Here is a 22,660-nt window from a genome sequence, read left to right on the forward strand (position 1 = left end):
GATGGCTTCAGCCATGAAGGCTTGAGTTTGACCAAGATTAAAAGTACATGCTGAAATTGAAATTCCTTCATTATTACGGATGATGATTCCTGCTGCTGCTGAAGAAGATTTACTGGAGCCGTCGAAGTTGAGTTTGAAGGTGCCGAGTGGAGGGGGGTACCAGCGAACCATGATTGGAGGGGAAGGGAGAGGTGGAGGGGTGGAATTGAGGGTAGTGATAGGGGTGCCCGTAAGCTGGTGATAGTCAAGTTGGAGACGAGATTGCCATTCATGGTAAGCAGAGTTTGCCTTGTAGAAAACCCGGAATGGGTTGAAGGACGCATTGTTGAAGGTACAATCGTTTCTTTCCTTCCAAAGGGACCAAATTAGGAAGGTGAACTTACATAAATCAGAGGGGTACTTCCTGAGAAGGGTTAGATTTTCAAGAAGGTCGTGGGAGGTGATAAAATAATCCAGCCAGTGTTTAGTTAATTGGAGATCCCACAAGAGTTTAGAGGAAGGGCATTGAATGAAAAGATGATTCATAGTTTCAGCATAAGTATCACAAAGTGGACAAACATCAAAAGGCAGGATATTACGTTTCTGGAGTGTACTTCGTACAGGAATGCTATTATGGCAAATTTGCCATATAAAAATAGCAATTTTAGGTGGGACGTCTAAGCTCCAGATCCAGTTATAGTTCCAAGTATGGGAAGAGAAAGGTAACCCATGAGCTATCCAAGTCGCGGATTTGACGGAAAACTCTCCCGTCGAAGTAGCTCCCCAAATTGGAGAATCCTCAAGGTCTCTAGTTGGAATAGGTAATCCCTTAATTTTCATAGCTAAGGCGGGAGGAACTATAGATTTTAATTTATCACTATCCCATTCGTGGGTAGGGAGGATGAAATCAGCAACACGTAGATTCGAATTAACTGTATTGATATTCAATTTTAAGTGACTAAGGAGATTATCCTGGATAACCCAGTTGTCAAGCCAGAAATTAATAGATTTGCCGTTCCCGAGTTTCCAACGAATACCTTTGCGCAGAATCTCTCTTTGGCAAAGGTTATGACGCCAGATAGAGGAGTCTTTTGGTTTAGGAATATATTCAAAAAGGTTGAGTTGTAACTGATATATTTGTCAATGTATTAGTTTGATAGTAAATCTATGCTATTACGGAGTACTATGTATAAATTAATAAAAAACTATATTTTTAAAAATTGATATTTGAAAACAAAATGATAAAGGTCGCAGCATTCGACATTTAAGTCGTGTCACAATGATGACATCACATGCTTATGTATTATAATTTAATAACAATAATCTAATAACATACTAACATTTTATTTTTTTATATTAGTAAGAAAAACATGGTCAAAATTAATGTATGAATAGTTTAAAGGACAATTTGTTTTTAACCACCTAAAAAAATCGAAAATTTGTTTTTTACCACCTAAAAAACCAAAACTTGTTTTTTACCACCTAAAAAACCAAAACCTGTTTTTTTACCACCAAAACAAAATATATAACCTGTTTTTTTACCACCTTAAAAGGAAAACTAGATGATATCGTTATTGTGAGGAGCCATAATAATGGTAATATCTTTGATATTGTCTCTTCTTTCACAATTTCATCTATTTAACATCCCTTCTTTTCCCCTGCTTCGCTCTCGCATGAATTCAGTTAATTTTCCTCCCATTAATTCACAAAATCGACAAAATCAATGGTAGTAAAGAGAGGAGGGTGAAAGAGTCAAAGAAAATCATATAGGGTTGAAAATAAGTGGAGAGAAATTGACTTAGTGGGCCTCAATAACTATATCATATGTTTTTTCCTTTTAGCAGGTGGTAAAAAATAAGTTTTAATTTATTTTTAGGTGGTAAAATACACGATAATTTTTGTGTAAGATCGCCTTACCAGAAAGACCGTTTTGATTGCGTAACTATTTGGTTCTATTGCTTAACTAATTAGTTTCAGTGTTTAACTAGTTAGTTCCACTATTTAACTAATTAGTTCCATTATTTAACTAATTGGTTTCATTGCTTAATTAGTGGTTCAATTGTTTCACGTATATGATACTAATGTGGTCTTTTGTGTAACACCGCCTTATATAAAAACTTGTATAAAATACAAAATTTAAAATTTTAGATGATAAAATACAATTTTTCAATTTTTTTAGACGGTAAAAAATAATTTATCTTAGTTTAAAAATCGATTGTTACATACATTTAGAAATAGAAGGAGTAATAATTTATCTAGGTTATAAAAAACAATTTATCCTACCTAATTCAACAACTCTCGTAAGCCTTATCTAGTTGTCTCCACCTACCAAGATATAAAAGGTATTAAAATATTGTAAGGTTTTCTCCTCGTGGAGCACTATCAATCTCTACTCTCTAGCTAGCAAGACTAAAACTATTGAACAATGGCCCTGTTTGGCAATTTTTACTCTGTTTTTATTTTCTAAATTAAGAAAAAAGATAAAATTAACACAGATTCAAAATATGTAAAAGAATAATAATATACTACAGATTACAAATTACCAGGAAGATGAGTGAAAACATCCCAATTACTGAGGCCCTTTCCATCTTCTAGGTACGCTCCTTCAACCTGCAATAAATCATAGGAATACAAATTAATTTCTATTATTAGCTCATATTTTTCCTCATTCATCCAACGTTTCAAACTATATAATTCATCTAAAATGTTATGATATATCAACATGACTATTAATTATAGATATAGAAACCACATATATAGTCAAAACTGTAGAAGCGAGGTAAGGTATATCGTATATGAGAAGGGAGATAAAAAAAATATATGCCTGGTAAGCTGAAGTTGAGACCCCGAAAATAAAATCATCAGGAAACATCGATCTATTTACAACTTCTTCTTCTTCTTCATGATTATGTTTGGTTTCAATAAACAGGAGCAGAGATAAGAATAGAAAGAAAATGAGCAGAGTTTTGGTTGCACCATTCTTTTGATTCAAATTATATTGTCTGCTGCTCTATTGGAATTTTGGACTTTCTATTTTTATAATGGTCAATTATTATGCGCAATGTTATTTTCCCAATTTGTTAAATTCATTAATTTTTTTTTATAGTCCTTTTCCGTTACGGAGTATTTCATAATCCTTTATGACGTGGGCCATTGGATTAGCCATCATAGAAGTGGACTGTTATGTGGTCCCCCTCCAATGAGAAGATCACTATGAGAAGAATGAGAAGCTATCTCCACCGTCCAAACGAATTAAATTCAAAGGTTTGTGATATGACGCGTGAAAATAAGAAAAACTGAACCCCAATTAAAGGAATTAAAACACGATTTTCGCTGCTCCTTCCTGCGTTTCTCTCCCTTGCTTGTTGAGCTCTCTTCCATGGCGGAAATTAGACCTCTCAAAATCAATTGTTTCTCCTAATTCTGGTTCTCAGATTGCATAATTTCTGAAAAGATCAACGACTCGGCAGCATGAAGGTATTTTATTCTGTTTTGTTGTAATCAATTACTCCGTAGTTTTTAATTTCCAAATTAGGCTTTCGAAATTATTGAACCAATTACAAATTGATAGAGAAATTGAATTGATTAGTAAATTTTGATTGCAAAATTAGTAAAATTTGATTGCGAAATTGTTAAATTCGGATTTGCTCATGTTGAATTTCGTAGGGGTTTAAGCCCTGTTGTTGGATTTTGTAAAGTGGGGGTTTAAGTCCTGTTGTTGGATTTTGTAAAGTGGGGGTTTAAGCACCAAAAAAGGGAGTGCATTTTAGTTCAAAATGTTGCACATTCATCCAAAAATATGATATGGTATGTGTTTTTGTTTAAGCAATTGGAATATTGAGCAAATTTGAACAACTTTTGCTAATTTGCTCATGTTTTGCATAAATGAGCAATTTAAATTATGAGAAAATTTCATAGTTTATGAATCATGTGGTGCTTTATGGTACGTATATATGAAATACTAGCCTATTTTGTAAGCTTGTGTCTCCTTAATCTTCTGGTTCTTATTACTAATGCAAGAAATCTTAGCCCCTTGCTTAGCGCTCCTTGTTTAGCCCCCACATAAACTCACCAGAAGTTTATTTATCAAAGTTTTACTAGAGTATCTTAAAAGTTAGGAATAAGTTGAATGACTTGATTAAATCTAGTGAAGTTGTTTGGGCAATACTCTTCAAAGGATTTGGTAGCAGAAAATGCTAAATATGGGAGGGAATAAATGAAATTGCTTCTACAAATTGTATCCAATGTACCTGATAAGAAGGTTATCAACGACTTTTTCCGTTGACACCGGACAGGAAGGAATTTGTGAACAATGGGATACATGGTGTGTGGATGTATCTTTATATTTCGAAAGAATTAACAGTTTTATTCAGATAACAAAAGTAAATCAGTCACGCAATAAATAACGAACTAACAAAGGAAATAAGTTCTGCAAACAAGGAGCTTGTATCAGAAACAAGCCAACAAAATCTGTGGCTTTCATGCTAACAATCTGGCCGCACAATCTTCACCATTAGTACTCTATAGCTTAGCCATCCATCTGAGAATATTGCTCTATAGCTTATTCATGCTAGGTGCGATAAGTAATAAAGTAACGAGTGCTTGAGCCTACATACATGAGCACATTTCATAAATCTGATTTGCTCATGTATGTAAATGTGTTTTCCTGTAAACAACTGTAAATCTGATCTTTAGCTTGCAGCCTACCAACATCTTAATGTATCCTTTTGGCACTCTTAGTTGTTGGTTTAAGTTGATAGGACGGGTTTTCAGGAAATAACAATTGTTTAACTGTACATATACTAAGTTTGTTGGGTTTATTTAAACCAATAAGGTCAATAATATTGCTACTTGTCCAAGTATCATCCGTTTAGTTGTGGGCCTATAGTACTTTCTCGGTCTTAATATAATGGTCACATGCTCATTCATATGAATTTTAATTCGAGATATTAAGCTAATTAAAAAGAAACAGAACTCTAATGGATTTTTAGTTATATTACAGAAATCATAGTTATGATAAATTAGGATAATGTGACAGCTGATTGCGGACTAAGGAGATCACCAAATCAGACAAACTAATGATGCTAAGTGTTGACCTACTGGAGCTGTATGGATTAGGAGCAAGAAAGATTGGGGCAACTTCACTTCCCCCATTAGGCTGTGTACCTGCAACCATCACTCTATTTGGGTTTCATCAAGGTGGGTGTGTTTCAAGGCTCAACTGAGACGCGCAAGGATTCAATAGGAAGCTCAATGCTGCTGCCAATAAGCTGTCTAAGAAGCTCCATGACCTTAACCTTGTTATTTTCGACATTTACAAGCCTCTCTATGATTTAGTACAATATCCCTCTAAATCAAGTAATCAAATCTTTCATTAACATCATATGTTTGGTTTAATCAACGATTTCTCTTAACTCTTTTTCTTTTATGTAGGATTTTCTGAGTCCAGGAAGGGATGATGTGGGACAGGAACTATAGAGACAACATCACTTCTATGCAATCCAAAGTCTGTAGGAACATGCAGCAACGCCACTCAGTACGTGTTTTAGGACAGTGTGCATCCTTCAGAAGCTGCAAACCAGGTTCTCGCCAATGCCCTCTTAGTTCAAGGGATCGCACTAATCGGTTAAATGGTGTTCAAGCCTCTTTTCTTCTACCAAGCTTGTATACTACAGACAGAATATTAATTATTGCATTCTTGCAAAAGAATTTATCCTATAGCTTTCTATTTCAGTGTATTTGTTCTCAAAATGTAAGACCTCTGTTGTTCCAAGGAGATCAGTATGTAATCAAATATAGTATGATACTACATGTCAACATCGTCTGTTAGTTCGTCATATGTAACTACTATGAGTCTACAGAACTTATATTATCATTTTTTAGCATAAATTTTGAAGTATTCATGAGACTTGTGTTCTTTTATATATCATCAATTCATCAAAACAAATAAGATCAAGCAGCTCCCGGCAGCTAGTTAACAGATAATGACAATAATATTAACCCAAAACTCAAAAGTAAATAAAACAATACAAAAAGTATTTGCTCATTTGTGTAAACTATAAAAAATGAGCAAATTTATTTGCTCATTTATTAACGATGAGCAAAAGTTTTCAATATTAACAAATTCGAGCTTTAAAATTTTGAACATGAGCAAAAATATTTGCTCATTTGTATAACTATTAAAAATGAGCAAATTTATTTGCTCATTTAGACACGATGAGCAAACGTTTTCAATATTAACAAATCCGAGCTTTAAAATTTTAAAAATGAGCAAAAATATTTGCTCATTTGTAGAACTATAAAAAATGAGCAAATTTATTTGCTCATTTAGACACGATGAAAAAAAGTTTTCAATATTAAAAAATCCGAGCTTTAAAATTTAAAATGAGCAAAAATATTTGCTCATTTGTATAACTATAAAAAATGAGCAAATTTATTTGCTCATTTAGACACGATGAGCAAAAAATTTCAATATTAACAAATCTGAAATTTGCTCATTTAGAAACGATGAGCAAAAGTTTTCAATACTAACAAATCCGAACTTTAAAATTTTAAAAATGAGCAAAAATATTTGCTCATTTGTATAAACTATAAAAAATGAGCAAATATTAAAGTTCGGATTTTAAACATTTGCTTATTGTTTTTAAATGAGAAAATATTATAGTTTCGATTTTAAATTTTTGCTAATTGTGTCTAAATGAGCAAATATTAAAATTCGGATTTTAAACATTTTCTCATTGTTTATAAATGAGCAAATATTATAGTTTTGATTTTATATTTTTGCTCATTGTGTCTAAATGAGCAAATATTAAAATTCGGATTTTAAAGTTTTGTTCATTGTGTCTAAATGAGCAAATATTAAAATCCGAACTTTAAATTTTTGCTCATTGTTTATAAATGAGCAAATATTATAGTTTAGATTTGAAATTTTTTCTCATTTAGTCTAAATGAGCAAATATTAAAGTTCGGATTTTAAAATTTTGCTCATTGTGTCTAAATGAGAAAATATTAAAATCCGAACTTTAAACTTTTTCTCATTGTGTCTAAATGAGCAAATATCATAGTTTCATTAAATTTCGGATTTGCTCATTGAGTCTAAATGAGCAAATATTAAAGTTCGGATTTTAAAATTTTGTTCATTGTGTCTAAATGAGTAAATATTAAAATCCGAACTTTTAACTTTTGCTCATTGTTTCTAAATGAGCAAATATTAATGTTCGGATTTTAAACATTTGCTCATTGTTTTTAAATGAGTAGTATGTTGTTTTAGCATGGCGGTCACTCAACCGCCTTCCCTTTTCCCTAAGGTGGCTGAGTTAGTTGTTCCCACAACAGCCCTGTGCTCTGAGAAGTAAAACCAAACTGTGAAAGTTGGTGCTGAGATGGGTTATATAGTTACCAATTACATGCCCCTCGTGCCTGTTGAGAAGATTACTATTGCCGCTGAGGTAAATGGTGTTGATGTGCCTGTTGCTGCTGCATACTGAGCTTGTATCAATCTGTTTGAACTCTCAAACAAAACAAAAAGAAGGATGTTCATAAATCATGGCTTGAAGCTTTTGGTTATGGAATGCAGTTTTGGTAATTGGTTACTGTTTATTTACCTAAGTTTGTGTTTTCATGTTTAGTTTCGGAAAATCTGTCACTTTATTCTTCAGACCTACAGTAAATTTTTCTCGATATTAGTCACGTCTGTTAGTCTGCCATTTACCCACCAATAAAACAAACTATCCACATCATAGTTACACGCAGTTTAGTGGAGTGCAAGACCATCAAAGTAATTTTGCCTGACCAATTTGCTTCATGAATTCCATGACTACAGGGCGAGTTCCAATTCCTGTAGTCTAAACAACCATCCCGTAAGGTATGTAATGAGTCTTACTTGTGGCCCTGTCCTTTGTAGAAATATCCTTATCTGTCACTTTTGTCACCATTGAACCAAGTTTCAGATCTATGCCATCTCTCTTGATTTTTTTTTCCAGCAAATTCAGTGATTCTTTTATCAAACCTGAATGTTAAGAGAGGACCATGCGATAAGAAGAATGCGCCAATATATGCATGATCATACTAATTTTGCTTAACCATATGCCCATATACCACATAAGATAAAGGCAAATGTAGTAAAAAAGTTAACTGTAGCAGCAGCTTACATGTTCAGTATATGATCTCCTGCCTCAACAAGGGTAATGTTGACAAGTTTTTTAAGAGAAGGGAAGAGTTTTGCCAAGTCTTCTCCAACAAAGTTGTTCAACTCAGCTGCAAACTCCACACCTGTTGGCCCTCCACCAACAACAACAAATTGCAAGAGTCGTTTCCTTTCCTCGTCATTTAGGTGACGAAGGCTTGCCTTCTCGAAGCAATCTTCTCAATAATCTTCTGGCCAATCTCAACTAACTGAGCAGAGTAATCATGGATATCTCCTGTGCTAAATGATGTCCTCTCGAACAAAAAGTAAAGATTGACCTACGTGGGATTCGAACCCACATCTATTGTGCATTTGCACAATGCTCTACCTATTGAGCTAGTAGGTTAGTGTTTTTAAATAGAATCAAATGAGAAAAATAAATTTACTCATTTGTGCAAATGAGTAAATTTTTTGTTTCTTATGTCACCAGCCACAAAATCTATTCCCTTTGGTTATTCTGTGGGTACAGGAGCAGCTGTCCCGTTGTCTTTTGAAATGATGTTCAATGAGTTCTCACAGAAGATGCATACCTGTTTAATTGGGTGAAAAATGATATGTGTGTTTTATATAGTGTTTCACCCCCGTCCCTTAGTACTTTTTTGTGTCAAATGAGCTCTTAGGAGCCATTTTTAATACTAATATGTGTTATTTAGTGTGCCTTGAGTTTCAGGTTTGATAATGAGAAATTGGTCTTTTTAGATCCGTTTTGTGTTGATTTAGGCCACTACACGAGCCCGAGGAAGTTCGGGACCTTTATCGTCGACTTTCGGGAGCCTTAGATGCTTATGGTTGAGCCCCGAGAGTTAGACTCGGTAATATGGGCGAAGGATATTGAAGATTGCAAATCTCCCTGTGAGCTGAGGGCGAAATGCGACCATCGGGCGAAAGGAAGAAAGAATTGAAGTCTTCAACGCGCGCCCGAACGGGCGCACTTCGCCCGGTCCGGATCGGGCGGCCTTCTGGAGCTGTTCTGAGCTTATTTCAAACCGCCCGGTCGGGCGGAATTTGGCCCGATCGGGCCGACTATCGAGCACTTCGCCCGATCAGGCGAAGCGTCGCCCGATCGGGCGACGCCAACCTCTGCAGCTTTTTCGCGTGGTTTCTTTTCCGTTTTCAATGTTATTTTTGGGCAAACTGTATAAGCTAGCCTTTATTATTTTGTAGGACATCTTTTATTCTAGTTTCTAATTACTTAGTTTATCTTAGTGCTCTCTATTTTCTCCAAACACTTAGTTTTAATTTTAATCAAAGATTCAAGCTTTATTATTCCATTGTCCTTTAATTCGGTATTATGTCTTGCTCTAATTTAATTCATTGCTTTAATCATGTTTTCCATTATGTTAATTGCTTTGTTATTTATTATCATGAGTGAGTAGTTTAATTTCTAGGGTTTAGGGGATCAATGAATGCATGATTGGGATTATATGTGGACTTGATTATTGATTGATTGATTATAATTTCTATAGTTTATTATTATTGCTCGTCAATTCTGTTCGGCCGGACTATTTTGATTTGAGTTTGATTAACCTTAAATTATGCGCCGAGAGGTATAAATCTGATGTTTTTGGTCTGTGGCTATTAGATAGGAATTATTTCTAGTACGTAGCGAGAGCCCGCTAGTTGTTCTATCATAAGGAATTCATAAGATTCGAGAGATGCATGTTTTCCTAGTTATGATTGTTAATTGATTGTATTGTCCGTTGTCCAATCCCGGTCTGTATTTATGGTGAACCGCTGCCCTAGATTCCTTTAATATTGTTATTTTCCGATTTGATTACTTGTTTTAGTTTAATATACAAACCAATCCAACTCTTGTTACCAGTAGTCTAGATTAGTAATTTAATAGTAGAAAGAACGCCTGTTTCCCTGTGGATACGATTCCTGCTTCCGTTGTTATATTTTTAGTTGGTGAACGTTAGGTTCATCTTTGATAGGAGTGCGATTTAGCCTGTCAAATTTTGGCGCCGTTGCCGAGGAAACGGTTTTATTTTCTGTGATTAATTGTTTTTCTAGATTATTGTTTGTTACTTCTCAAGGGACTCCCGTTCCTTGAGATCGGATCTCACAACTGTTTTCTAGTTTTTGCTTGTTTATGCCCAGGATTGTCCATACCAGCGATCTGACTTCAATTCGTTCGATCCTGAACCTGAACGGACCTTTCGTAGACGGCGTAGATTCGTTGAACAGTTGAGAGACTATTCTGACTCTGAATCCGACTATCTGATTAGCAATCGAGATGGGTGACCAAGCACCACCACCGCCACCCCCACTTGTGCCAAGGCTTACAGACTATTCTAAACCAAGTCTGTCTATGCTTCCCAAGGCAATCATGCCTTCCATTGCGGTCGAAAATTTCAAGATCGAACCCCAGCTGATAAACATGATCAAGAGACACCAATTCGGTGGGGAAAAGGGTGAAGATCCCAATCTCCATATTCAGTCTTTCATTCAGTATTGTGCCACCATTAAGAAGAAGAATTTAACACCGGAGCAGACTATGGGGATACTCTTTCCATTTTCATTGAGTGGGAAGGCAAAGCTATGGATTAACAGTCTCAACCGCGTAGCTATGAAAATCACCGATTGGAATTCCTTGGCCCTTGCGTTCTATGTTAAATATTTCCCACCTGAGAAGACAGCTCGTCTGAGGGATCGAGTTGATTTAGTTGTTATAGAATAAATTTTATATTAAAATGTATGTTTATGTTGAAATTGGAACATATATTTAAATGTAATATGTGCACTTTGGTTTTGGGATATATAGTATACAAAACTCCAGTTGCGTTATTCTATTATTGTTTTGACAGGTTTCTATATTTGGTGCAAGGCACTCTAGGTATCCCTAAAAAAAATTAGAATTTTCCCGCCAAAAGTGCTTTGTTGCAGCGTACATATATATTGTACGCTGCAACAAGGGAAAAAAAATTCGCAAAATTTCAGACTTGTTGCAGCGTACAAATAAATGTACGCTGCAAAAAGTTGAGTCTTTTGCAGCGTACATATATATGTACGCTGCAACAAGTCCAAATTTTTGCCAATTTTTTGGCACTTGTTGCAGCGTACATACATATGTACGCTGCAAAAAACCCCTTTTAGCAGCGAACATTGTACGCTGCAACAAGTTCAGACTTGTTGCAGGCCCCCCAGTTGCAGCATACGATGTACGCTGCAACAGGGGTCTAAAAGCCCGCTGCAATAAGGGTTTTTTCTACTAGTGTCTCAACAAGCAGATGAGAGTTTGTTCAAAGTTTGGGAGAGATTCAAGGACTTGCAGAGAGAGTGCCCGCATCATGGTTTGGATGACTGGTTCCTGGTTCAGCAGTTCTATAATGGTCTGGGTAATGAGTCTAGGTGTCTTTTGGATTCAGCTGCCAGTGGGAGATTTATGCAACTAGAGGTGCCTAGAGCTTTAGAGGTGATTGAGGAGATGGCCATCCATAGTGCCCAATATAGGAATCCTAGAGGTTTTGCCGACCGGGGTGTTAAGCATGAGATGAATTCTATTGAACAACTTACTGCTCAGCTAACTGCCCTACATCACAAGCTGGATAATATACGGATCGCATCTTCACAATCCACCCAACATGCTAGTGTCACTGCAATGAGTGCCCAATCTGCCAATGTCTGTAATAGTTGTGGGATGCAAGGCCATTATGCACAGGAATGCCGGAGCTCTATCGAACAATGCAATGCATTCCAGTCCTACAAGCAGAACAATCCGTACTCCAACTCTTACAATGAGGGGTATAAAAACAACCTCCTACTATCATATAGGAGTACTAATGTCCAGAACCCCCATCAGATTCAACACCCTCCACCACCACAACAACAGTACCGACCACCACCACAACAGTCATACCAACCGCGGAGTAACTACAACCCGCAGCCTAGTGGACCACCTGGTTTTCCTCCACAACCTCAACCCACACAACCTGATCCATGCTTGTAGAGATGAGGAATATGATGTTGGAATTGCAGAGGTCTCTGAGCGAAAAGGATGCCAAAATCGATGCCCTCACTGCTCATAACAAGATCATGGATAAACAGTTGGCACAAAATGGCTACTACTCTTGCAGAGAGACCCAAAGGTCAACTCCCTTCACAACCTGTGACCAGAGAGTCTGTAAATGCTGTCACTTTGCGGAGTGGATATGAGTATGATGGGCCGCCTATGATTATTGAAGAAGAGGTTGAAGTCCCTGTCAGTGGTGCTGTGCCAGAGGAAAGTGATAAAGTGGTCAAGGAGAAGGAGGCTAGCACAAGGGTTGAGAAGAAAGTTGAGATACAAGTTCCACCTATCAAACTTCCCTTCCCTCACCGTCAGCTAAAGAACAAGCTAGACAAGCAGTTTGGTAAGTTCTTAGAAGTGGTAAAGAATCTGCAGGTAACAATCCCTTTCACTGAATTAATTACTCAAGTACCTGCATATGCTAAATACATGAAAGACATCTTGACTAGGAAGAGAGCATTTATTGAGGTGGAGACTGTTGCATTCACTGAAGAGTGAAGTGCCTTACTACAAAATAAGTCTCCACCCAAGTTGAAGGACCCCGGGAGTTTCTCTATCCCGTGTAATATTGGAAACCTTTTTATTGACAAAGCCTTATGTGATTTAGGTGCCAGTGTTAGTGTCATGCCCCTATCTGTATGTACTAGGTTGAACATGGGTGATTTAAAAGTTACCAACATAACTCTACAAATGGCTGATAGATCTGTAAAATACCCCCTAGGTGTTTTAGAAGATGTGTCTGTTAGAGTAGGTAAATTTTTTATTCCTGTTGATTTTGTTGTGTTGGACATGGAAGAGGACAGGCAGATTCCTATTATTTTAGGTCGACCTTTCCTACACACTGCGGGGGAAATCATAGATGTCAAGAATGGCAAGCTGACCTTAAATGTGGGGGATGACAAGGTTACTTTCAATTTAACCCATGTTGCTAAGAGCCCTATGGTAGAGGAGTCATGTTTTGGAGTCAATGTTTCTAATGATTATTTTAATACTAAATTGACTCATACTAACTCCAACAATCCTTCGGAAAAAGCGCATGTTTCAAATTGTTTTGCAGATGGAGGTGATCGGAGTATGAACTCTTCGGCATGGGTTCGAAAGGAGGTACGATTTGATGATGCTGAGACCCGAAAGGCCGAAAGCTCGGTGAACGGTGGGCACCGTATTCATGATCGGGGTCGTGGTCTGTCACTTCCCGCGCCACTATCCATTTATTGCTTTTCGTAGTGTACTTTATGCTTTCGTTTTGTGTGTTTTAGTATAATTTTAGAGCAAGTGTGTGCATCATTGTAGTTTTTGGTGTTAGAGAGGTGAGAAGAGGGTATTTTACGGTTATGACGTTTAATGATGTGCAGGTCTAAGGCTCCAAGTTCGAAAAAGTTGAATTTAAGCTGAAACGGAGTAGCTTGCGTTTCGCCCGATCTGGATCGGGCGAGGAGCGCCCGATCGGGCGCGTGTCGATTCAAGGAAAATGTTTGAAAATCGCCCAAGCGGGCGACGGTTTCCCGATCGACACAAAGGGCGAGTCAAATGCCCGATCGGGAGAAATTCCGCCCGATCGGGCGGTTGGAGATGACGTCAGTTCGAGGGTTTGAGATGATTCTGGGTTGGAAAAAGTCAAAGAAAATGGGAATCGCATTTCGCCCGATCCGGATCGGGCGATGAGCGCCCGATCGGGCGCGCACAGAAAGAAGAAAAATGGTCAAAAATCGCGTGGTTTCTTTTCCGTTTTTAATGTTATTTTTGGGCAAACTATATAAGCTAGCCTTTATTATTTTGTAGGACATCTTTTATTCTAGTTTCTAATTACTTAGTTTATCTTAGTGCTCTCTATTTTCTCCAAACACTTAGTTTTAATTTTACTCAAAGATTCAAACTTTATTATTCTATTGTCCTTTAATTCGGTATTATTTCTTGCTCTAATTTAATTCATTGCTTTAATCATGTTTTCCATTATGTTAATTGCTTTGTTATTTATTATCATGAGTGAGTAGTTTAATTTCTAGGGTTTAGGGGATCCATGAATGCATGATTGGGATTATATGTGGACTTGATTATTGATTGATTGATTATAATTTCTAAAGCTTATTATTATTGCTCGTCAATTCTGTTCGGCCGGACTATTTTGATTTGAGTTTGATTAACCTTAGATTATGCGCCGAGAGGTATAAATCTGATGTTTTTGGTCTGTGGCTATTAGATAGGAATTATTTCTAGTACGTAGCGAGAGCCCGCTAGTTGTTCTATCCTAAGGAATTCATAAGATTCGAGAGATGCATGTTTTCCTAGTTATGATTGTTAATTGATTGTATTGTCCGTTGTCCAATCCTGGTCTGTATTTATGGTGAACGCTGCCCTAGATTCCTTTAATATTGTTATTTTCGAATTTGATTACTTGTTTTAGTTTAATATACAAACCAATCCAACTCTTTTTACCAGTAGTCTAGATTAGTAATTTAATAGTAGAAAGAACGCCTGTTTCCCTGTGGATACGATCCCTGCTTCCCTTGCTATATTTTTAGTTGGTGAATGTTAGGTTTATCTTTGATAGGAGTGCGATTTAGCCTGTCAAAAAACAGAGCAAAATCCGACAACATATGATGTTAACCAAGGAATGATCGAGATTTATCTTAGTAATTGAACGGTCTAGTTTTCAGAGAGAATCCTTTTGTAACAAGGAAAGGAGAACCAATCTTCTCTCTGGTCCCATGTTTTGGTGTATCCTAGATATTCTTAAACTTGAATAAGAATGGTAAGAAAAAGGTCTGTATTAGTATACCTTTTTCCAAACCTGAAACGATGTTGTTAGTTATCAACCTGTGAGAGTCAAAACATCAACCTGTGAAAATCACAGATATTGTTAGTACTCAAAATACAAACTGCATCAGTCATCAAACCAGCAGAATAATGAACCAGGAGCAAGAAAATCGCAAATATAACCGAACTCAACACTTGTAAACTACTTGCATATTCATGAAAGGAAAAGATAAATCACAGATTCAATGAAATCAACTCAAATCGATTCTTGAATTTATCCAATTCTATGATATCTAATACAGAACCCTGATTCAAGCAAAATAAAAACGAAAATCAAGTAAAACACATAAAATTCAATTGAAAACCCAATTAAAGTAACTGAAAATTGAAATTAGAATCAAATCACCTACTAGAATGCAATTCGATAATGACAAAGGTTGAATCTCCAAAATTGGAAATTTCCATAATTAACACTTAAATCTCCACAATTCGACCTACAGTAGGCATCGAACCTGACCAACTTTTTTTGACAAGTGAACAAAAGAGAGTTAACCCCACTCCAAGGCCTCATTTTCCACATAGTGCATCTTCTTCTGTAAACAAGGAACATAACTATCAATACTAAGATAATGAAAATCAGGTATGATAGCCCATATTTTTTTTCCGCACGTTCTTGCACTCTTTAAATTTGGTGCTCTTCTCAATCTCCATGATTGCCTCAATGTGATTCTTATCCAGTATTGTAATCTCCATGTGAATCCACCTTCTTCGTCTAGCTTCAAGAAGAGCCTTTTCCAGCGCCAAGTAGATGGCTTGGCTTTTACTGCCACACAAGTTCAGAGTCGTGTGAATCTCTTTGTTTGGAGCCTGTAATTATACATCCAGATACTAGAGCTCCTTTTATTTGGAAGCCAATACCTGAAATATCATCGCACTATGTTTTGTGCAACTGCTGTTACTACCAATCAAATGTATAGCCTCATGAATTTCGCCATTAAAATCCGGAGGGACAATCTCTTCGCTTCTTGTTTACTTGTACTTTATTCAATTTTTGCTTTACTTATGAGTGACATAACATGTGAGATCCCTAAATGCAATAACTCAAACACATAAAACCAAATGAGGATGTAATTTAACTAGCTTTATCACCAGTCTGACTTTTTCTCATTTCCAATGGGATTTTGCTAGGAACTTTTCACAATTTCTTCAATTCCTCCCTAATCACATATAACAAGTACGAATGATAACATCCATATTGTACGGGGTCACATCCAGATCAAGGACAGAAGAGCAGACCTGACTTAAAAGGTCAGCTCTACTCTTGAGGGACTAGTTGTACGGGATCATATCCAGAGAGGACAGAACATCAACAACAGAGCAAACCCTGACACCCAGGGCACACCCAAGTCAAAGAAAGACTCTAAACCCCAAGCCAAGTATATGCAGCCCAGGCAGATCAAACCTCCCCAGATCACGTGTAAAGACACAGAGCAGAGCTAGGCAAGGCTGCATCAGTCCAAGAAAGGACCTGCAGGCTAAACGACAACGACAAGGAATAAAGTACATCGCCGTCATACACGTGGCGGCATCTAAGTAGGCCAAAGTACAGAATAGTACGCCTATAAATAGCACCCACATCATTCATGATGGGACACATTCTTACACACGGTACTTGCTCCACCTTCTCTCTATATTCCCTCTCTAAAGACTTCTTATCTATTTGCTGACTTAGGCATCGGAGGGGGTTTCCTCGGTTAAACCCCCGAGGTTAGCTCACGTTTGCTCTGCTTGACAGGGCCAAGGTACTTCGGAACGTCCTCCCAGTTCCACACTCGGAACAGAGGTACTTCGGAACGTCCTCCCAGTTCCACACTCGGAACAAGTGGCGCTAGAAGGAGGGGACTTCCCAGACCTTGCCTCAAAAAGACCTACCCTCTCACAAAATGACTGAGTCAAGCGAACCGATAGTCCAGCAGATAGAACCACCCACCTCAAGAAACAACCAGAGAACCACAAACGTACCTTTGTTCGGCATGCCTCAGAGTCTTGGTCCGTTAAGAGAGACACCACAACCCAGAGCTATGGCAACCCCTAGCCAGGGCCAGGGCATCCCAGTTCCAACCAGTGCCTCACTAGCACGGTTGGGGGCACAATTCTCACCCGACCAGATGCGCACAGCCATAGAAGTCCTGACCTTCCTTACTCAGACAACACCACAAGCCCAGGTCATGAGGACAGCCCCAGAGGTTGAGGTTGAGTAGAGGAGAAAACGTCCCAGACCCCAAAACAGTCCAAACGTCTGGAGGAGGAATCTGCAGCAGGAGATGGAAGGGGCTGACAGCCAAGAATATGAGGCAGAAAGTATCACGCCTAGCAGAGCTCAACCCAGAGCAAGGACCGAACAAGCACCCAGCCAGAGACACCACTCCGGGTCAGGTATGCCAAATCCCACCCGAGCAATAGTTAAACCTGATAATTCCCCCTTCTGTGATGAGATACTCTCGGAAAAAATGGAAAAGATAAAAATGCCCACCTGCAAATATTCCGGAAAGTCAGACCCAACGAATCACCTCTCTGCCTTTGGAGGACACATGATGCTATATACCAACACAGACTCTATGTGGTGTAAGGTCTTCCCTTCCACTCTGGAGGGGATAGCACAGAGCTGGTTCGGTAAAATACCCAAGGGCACTATAACCTCTTTCCGGCAGTTAGCCATCTTGTTTCGCACCCAATATGTGGCAAACATTGCCAGAGAAAGGATGACAGGGGAGCTGATGTCAGTCATCCAAGGACCTCAGGAATCTCTGAGGGAGTACATATCCAGATTCAATATGGAGGCATCGAATATACCCAAGTTACAGCAAGAGGTAGCAGTCCTGGCTATGATGACTGGTTTGCGGGATGGAGAATTCAAGAGCTATCTGGGCAGAAAGTCATTCACAACCCTGGCAGAGGTACTGGGGAAGGCAAATGAGTTTATAAAAAGTGAAGAGATTGGCAGAGCAACCTCACGACGATATGTAGCAAGTGAGAACAATTACGGTAGTCAGAGCAGAAAAGAGCCGTACAAGAAAGAATACCCAGACAAAAGAGAAAATCAGCAGCCCAGAAAAGATTGGCACGGGCAGGTCAGAGGAAGGGGTAGTGAGTTCAGAACTGAAAAGCGAGGCAAATTCAACGAATACACTCCTCTGGTTGTTAGGTTATGATACATATGACATTACATAAATCATGCGGAAACAACCATTAACCCAGGAAACATATTATTTACACATAATCATATAGCATAATTTAGATGCATACTCTTTGTTGCGTGCCCTCCCTAGCTGCGCCCGAACCGAACAAGAACAAGTCTTTTAGGACTCCAAGTGTCGTCCCTCCGTAGATAGTCCACAGCACGTCCGGATCCGCCTTAAGATTGACCAATTAGAATCGCCCTTAAGGTACTAGAAAATTCGGCACTTTTATGAGCAAGATGTGTTTTAATTTTCTTTCAAAAAACTCACTTTTGAATACTTTGAAACTTGTGTATAAATTATGACCCCTAGGCCTTTATTTATAGAGTTATGGAAAAGGAATCGTAATCCTAGTAGGATGCGAATTAATTGGAATTAGAATCCTACATGAATTCTATTTAATTAATTTATCCAATTAGGAATAGACATTTAATCATACACTGACTCTTGCAGATTCAGGAATCACGCATGAGCACAAACTCACACACACACGGCAGCCACAAGGGCTGCCCATGCGCGTGCGAGCAGCAGCCCGCGCAGCACGGCCCACACAGCCGTGGCCCTTGGCGCGCGCTGGGCCTGCCTTGCGGTAGGCCTGGGCGCTGCCTTGGCTGGGCTTGTGGCGCGCATGCTTGCTGGGCGATGGCCCCGGCTTCGTGCTGGGCCTTCGTCCGGCAAGCCTCGTCCGATGCTAATTCGTACGATACGCTTCCGATTAAATTTCCATTTCCGGAATCTATTTCCGATACGAACAATATTTAATATTTCCGATTCCGGAATTAATTTCCGTTTCGAACAAATATTTAACATTTCCGTTTCTGGAATTATTTTCCGATTCCGGTAATATTTCCGATTCTGACAATATTTCCGTTTCCGGCAATATTTCCGATTCTGGTAATATTTCCATTTCCAATAATATTTTCCGATACGTACCATGTTTCCGTTTCCGGCAACATCTACGACTTGGATAATATTCATATTTCCGATACGATCCATATTTCCGTTTCCGGCAATATCATCGTTTCCGGAGTATTCATTTCTTGCCTGTGACGATCTTAGCTCCCACTGAAACCAAGATCCGTCGGTTCCGAATATTCATAGATGGAGTATTTAAGGCCATTAAATACTTGATCCGTTTACGTACTATTTGTGTGACCCTACGGGTTCAGTCAAGAGTAAGCTGTGGATTAATATCATTAATTCCACTTGAACTGAAGCGGCCTCTAGCTAGGCATTCAGCTCACTTGATCTCACTGAATTATTAACTTGTTAATTAATACTGAACCGCATTTATTAGACTTAACATAGAATGCATACTTGGACCAAGGGCATTATTTCCTTCAGTCTCCCACTTGTCCTTAGGGACAAGTGTGCATTTCCTAATTCCTTTGTCGCTCGATGCTTGCTCTTGAACATAAGGTAAGAGTTGTCATCCTTATTATGTCCAGAGGTGTTCCTCGGTTTCAGAGTTCAACTGATCAAATAAACAGATAATCATAGCCTATGATTCATCCGAGCACGGCCATGCATTTCACAGTTTCTAGCTCTCCGAGTGGCCTTGTACAACTTTTAAGCATCTCATCCCGATTTATGGGAGGACAATCCCAATCTTGCGATCTTGAGATTAGACTTCGTTTGATAGGTGATTACCTGAGCGTTGCCTTTATAGCCTCCTTTTACGGTGCGACGGTTGGTCAACGTCAAAGCAACCAGTTCTCAAACAAGTAATCTCAAATCACTCAGGTATTGAGGATTTAGTGTCTAATAATTTAATGAAATTTACTTATGACAGACTTTCATCTCTTACAGTAAAGTTTCATAGGTCTTGTCCGATACTAGTCTTCCCAAAGTAAGTATCTATGCAAATGATTATGACATTGCCATGTCCACATAGTTCAAGAAACAGAACTACTAGTCATCTTGCATTCTAATCGTCTAACGTTTTCTATGCGTCCAATTTTATAGAAAACTCCGATTAGGGACCATTTTCAACCTTTGACATTCAAGTTCACTTGATAGACATTTCTTAGTCACAGGACTGGTCCTGACAGTCTATCTTGAATATATCGTCAAGTTGAAGGGACTCATCATTTAATAAACCACAAATTAAATGGAAAAATGAATTTCTTTCATTTATTGTGAATGATTAACCAATAATGTTTTACAAAGATTTAAACTCTAAAACTTTAAAACATTAAACAGAGACATCAAAGCCATTCTCCAATATGCTTGATTCCCATAGCTGCAGTGTGCGAGTTGTGCTTCGCTTGCGGCAGAGGTTTAGTTAATGGATCTGATATGTTGTCATCAGTTCCAATTTTGCTTATCTCGACTTCTTTTCTTTCAACGAACTCTCGTAGAAGGTGAAATCTACGAAGTACATGCTTGACTCTCTGGTGGTGTCTAGGCTCTTTTGCCTGTGCAATAGCTCCGTTATTATCACAATACAGGGCTATTGGTCCTTTAATGGAGGGGACTACACCAAGTTCTCCTATGAACTTCCTTAGCCATATAGCTTCCTTTGCTGCTTCATGTGCAGCAATGTACTCCGCTTCAGTTGTAGAATCCGCAATGGTGCTTTGCTTATCACTTTTCCAGCTTACTGCTCCTCCGTTGAGGCAGAAGACAAACCCAGACTGTGATCTGAAATCATCTTTGTCGGTTTGGAAACTTGCGTCCGTATAGCCTTTAACAATTAATTCATCATCTCCACCATAGACCAGGAAGTCATCTTTGTGCCTTTTCAGGTACTTCAGAATGTTCTTGGCAGCAGTCCAATGCGCCTCTCCTGGGTCTGACTGGTATCTGCTCGTAGCACTGAGTGCGTACGCAACATCCGGGCGTGTACATATCATAGCATACATTATTGAACCAATCAATGATGCATATGGAATCCCACTCATTCGTCTACGCTCATCAAGTGTTTTTGGGCACTGAGTCTTGCTTAGAGTCATTCCATGAGACATGGGTAGGTAGCCTCGCTTGGAGTCCGCCATCTTGAACCTATCAAGCACCTTATTGATATAAGTGCTTTGACTAAGTCCAATCATCTTTTTAGATCTATCTCTGTAAATCTTGATGCCCAATATGTACTGTGCTTCTCCTAGATCCTTCATCGAAAAACATTTCCCAAGCCAAATCTTGACAGAGTTCAACATAGGAATGTCATTTCCGATAAGCAATATGTCGTCGACATATAATACTAGGAAAGCAATTTTGCTCCCACTGACCTTCTTGTATACACAAGATTCGTCTGCGTTCTTGATGAAACCAAAGTCACTGACTGCTTCATCAAAACGTATATTCCAGCTCCTGGATGCCTGCTTCAATCCGTAGATTGATTTCTTTAGCTTGCATACCTTTTTAGCATTCTTTGGATCCTCAAAACCTTCAGGCTGTGTCATAAACACAGTTTCTGTTAAAACGCCGTTTAAGAAAGCAATTTTGACATCCATCTGCCATATTTCGTAATCGTAATATGCAGCGATTGCTAACATTATTCGAATAGACTTTAGCATTGCAACTGGTGAAAAGGTTTCATCGTAATCCACACCGTGGACTTGCCTGTAACCTTTTGCAACCAATCTAGCTTTGAAAACTTCAAGTTTCCCATCCTTGTCCTTTTTCAGTTTGAAAACCCATTTGCTTCCAATGGCTTGGTAGCCATCTGGCAAATCGACCAAATCCCATACTTGGTTTTCAGACATGGAGTCTAATTCAGATTGCATGGCTTCTTGCCATTGCTTGGAGCTAGGGCTCGTCATAGCTTGCTTGTAAGTCGCAGGTTCATCACTTTCAAGTAATAGAACGTCATAGCTCTCGTTCGTTAAAATACCTAAGTACCTTTCCGGTTGAGATCTATATCTTTGCGATCTACGCGGGGTAACATTTCTAGATTGACCATGATTCTCACCAGATTCTTCTAAAGATCTCTGAGTTTCATCCTGAATGTCATCTTGAGCATTCTCTAGAGTTTGTTGTTCGACTCGAATTTCTTCGAGGTCTACTTTTCTCCCACTTGTCATTTTGGAAATGTGATCCTTCTCCAAAAAGACACCATCTCGAGCAACAAACACTTTGTTCTCAGATGTATTGTAGAAGTAATACCCTTTTGTTTCCTTTGGATAGCCCACAAGGATACATTTGTCAGATTTTGGATGAAGTTTGTCTGAAATTAATCGTTTGACGTATACTTCACATCCCCAAATCTTAAGAAAAGACACATTTGGAGGTTTTCCAAACCATAATTCGTATGGAGTCTTTTCGACAGCTTTAGACGGAGCTCTATTTATAGTGAGTGCAGCTGTATTTAGTGCATGTCCCCAAAATTCTAATGGAAGTTCGGCCTGACCCATCATTGACCTGACCATGTCTAGCAAGGTTCTGTTCCTCCGTTCTGACACACCGTTCCATTGTGGTGTTCCAGGAGGAGTCAATTCTGATAGAATTCCACATTCTTTCAGATGGTCATCAAATTCATAGCTCAGATAT

The 22,660-nt window shown here is 38.5% G+C and overlaps 1 pseudogene; it reads left to right on the forward strand.

Moving 5' to 3' along the window:
• The first annotated feature begins 2,440 nt into the window (after positions 1-2,440).
• Positions 2,441-5,882, forward strand: LOC130465195 (GDSL esterase/lipase APG-like; annotated as a pseudogene).
• The last annotated feature ends 16,778 nt before the right edge of the window (positions 5,883-22,660 follow it).

The sequence above is a fragment of the Spinacia oleracea genome, unplaced genomic scaffold (genome assembly GCF_020520425.1).
Source record: "Spinacia oleracea cultivar Varoflay unplaced genomic scaffold, BTI_SOV_V1 SOVchr0_095, whole genome shotgun sequence".
Lineage (NCBI taxonomy): Eukaryota > Viridiplantae > Streptophyta > Magnoliopsida > Caryophyllales > Amaranthaceae > Spinacia > Spinacia oleracea.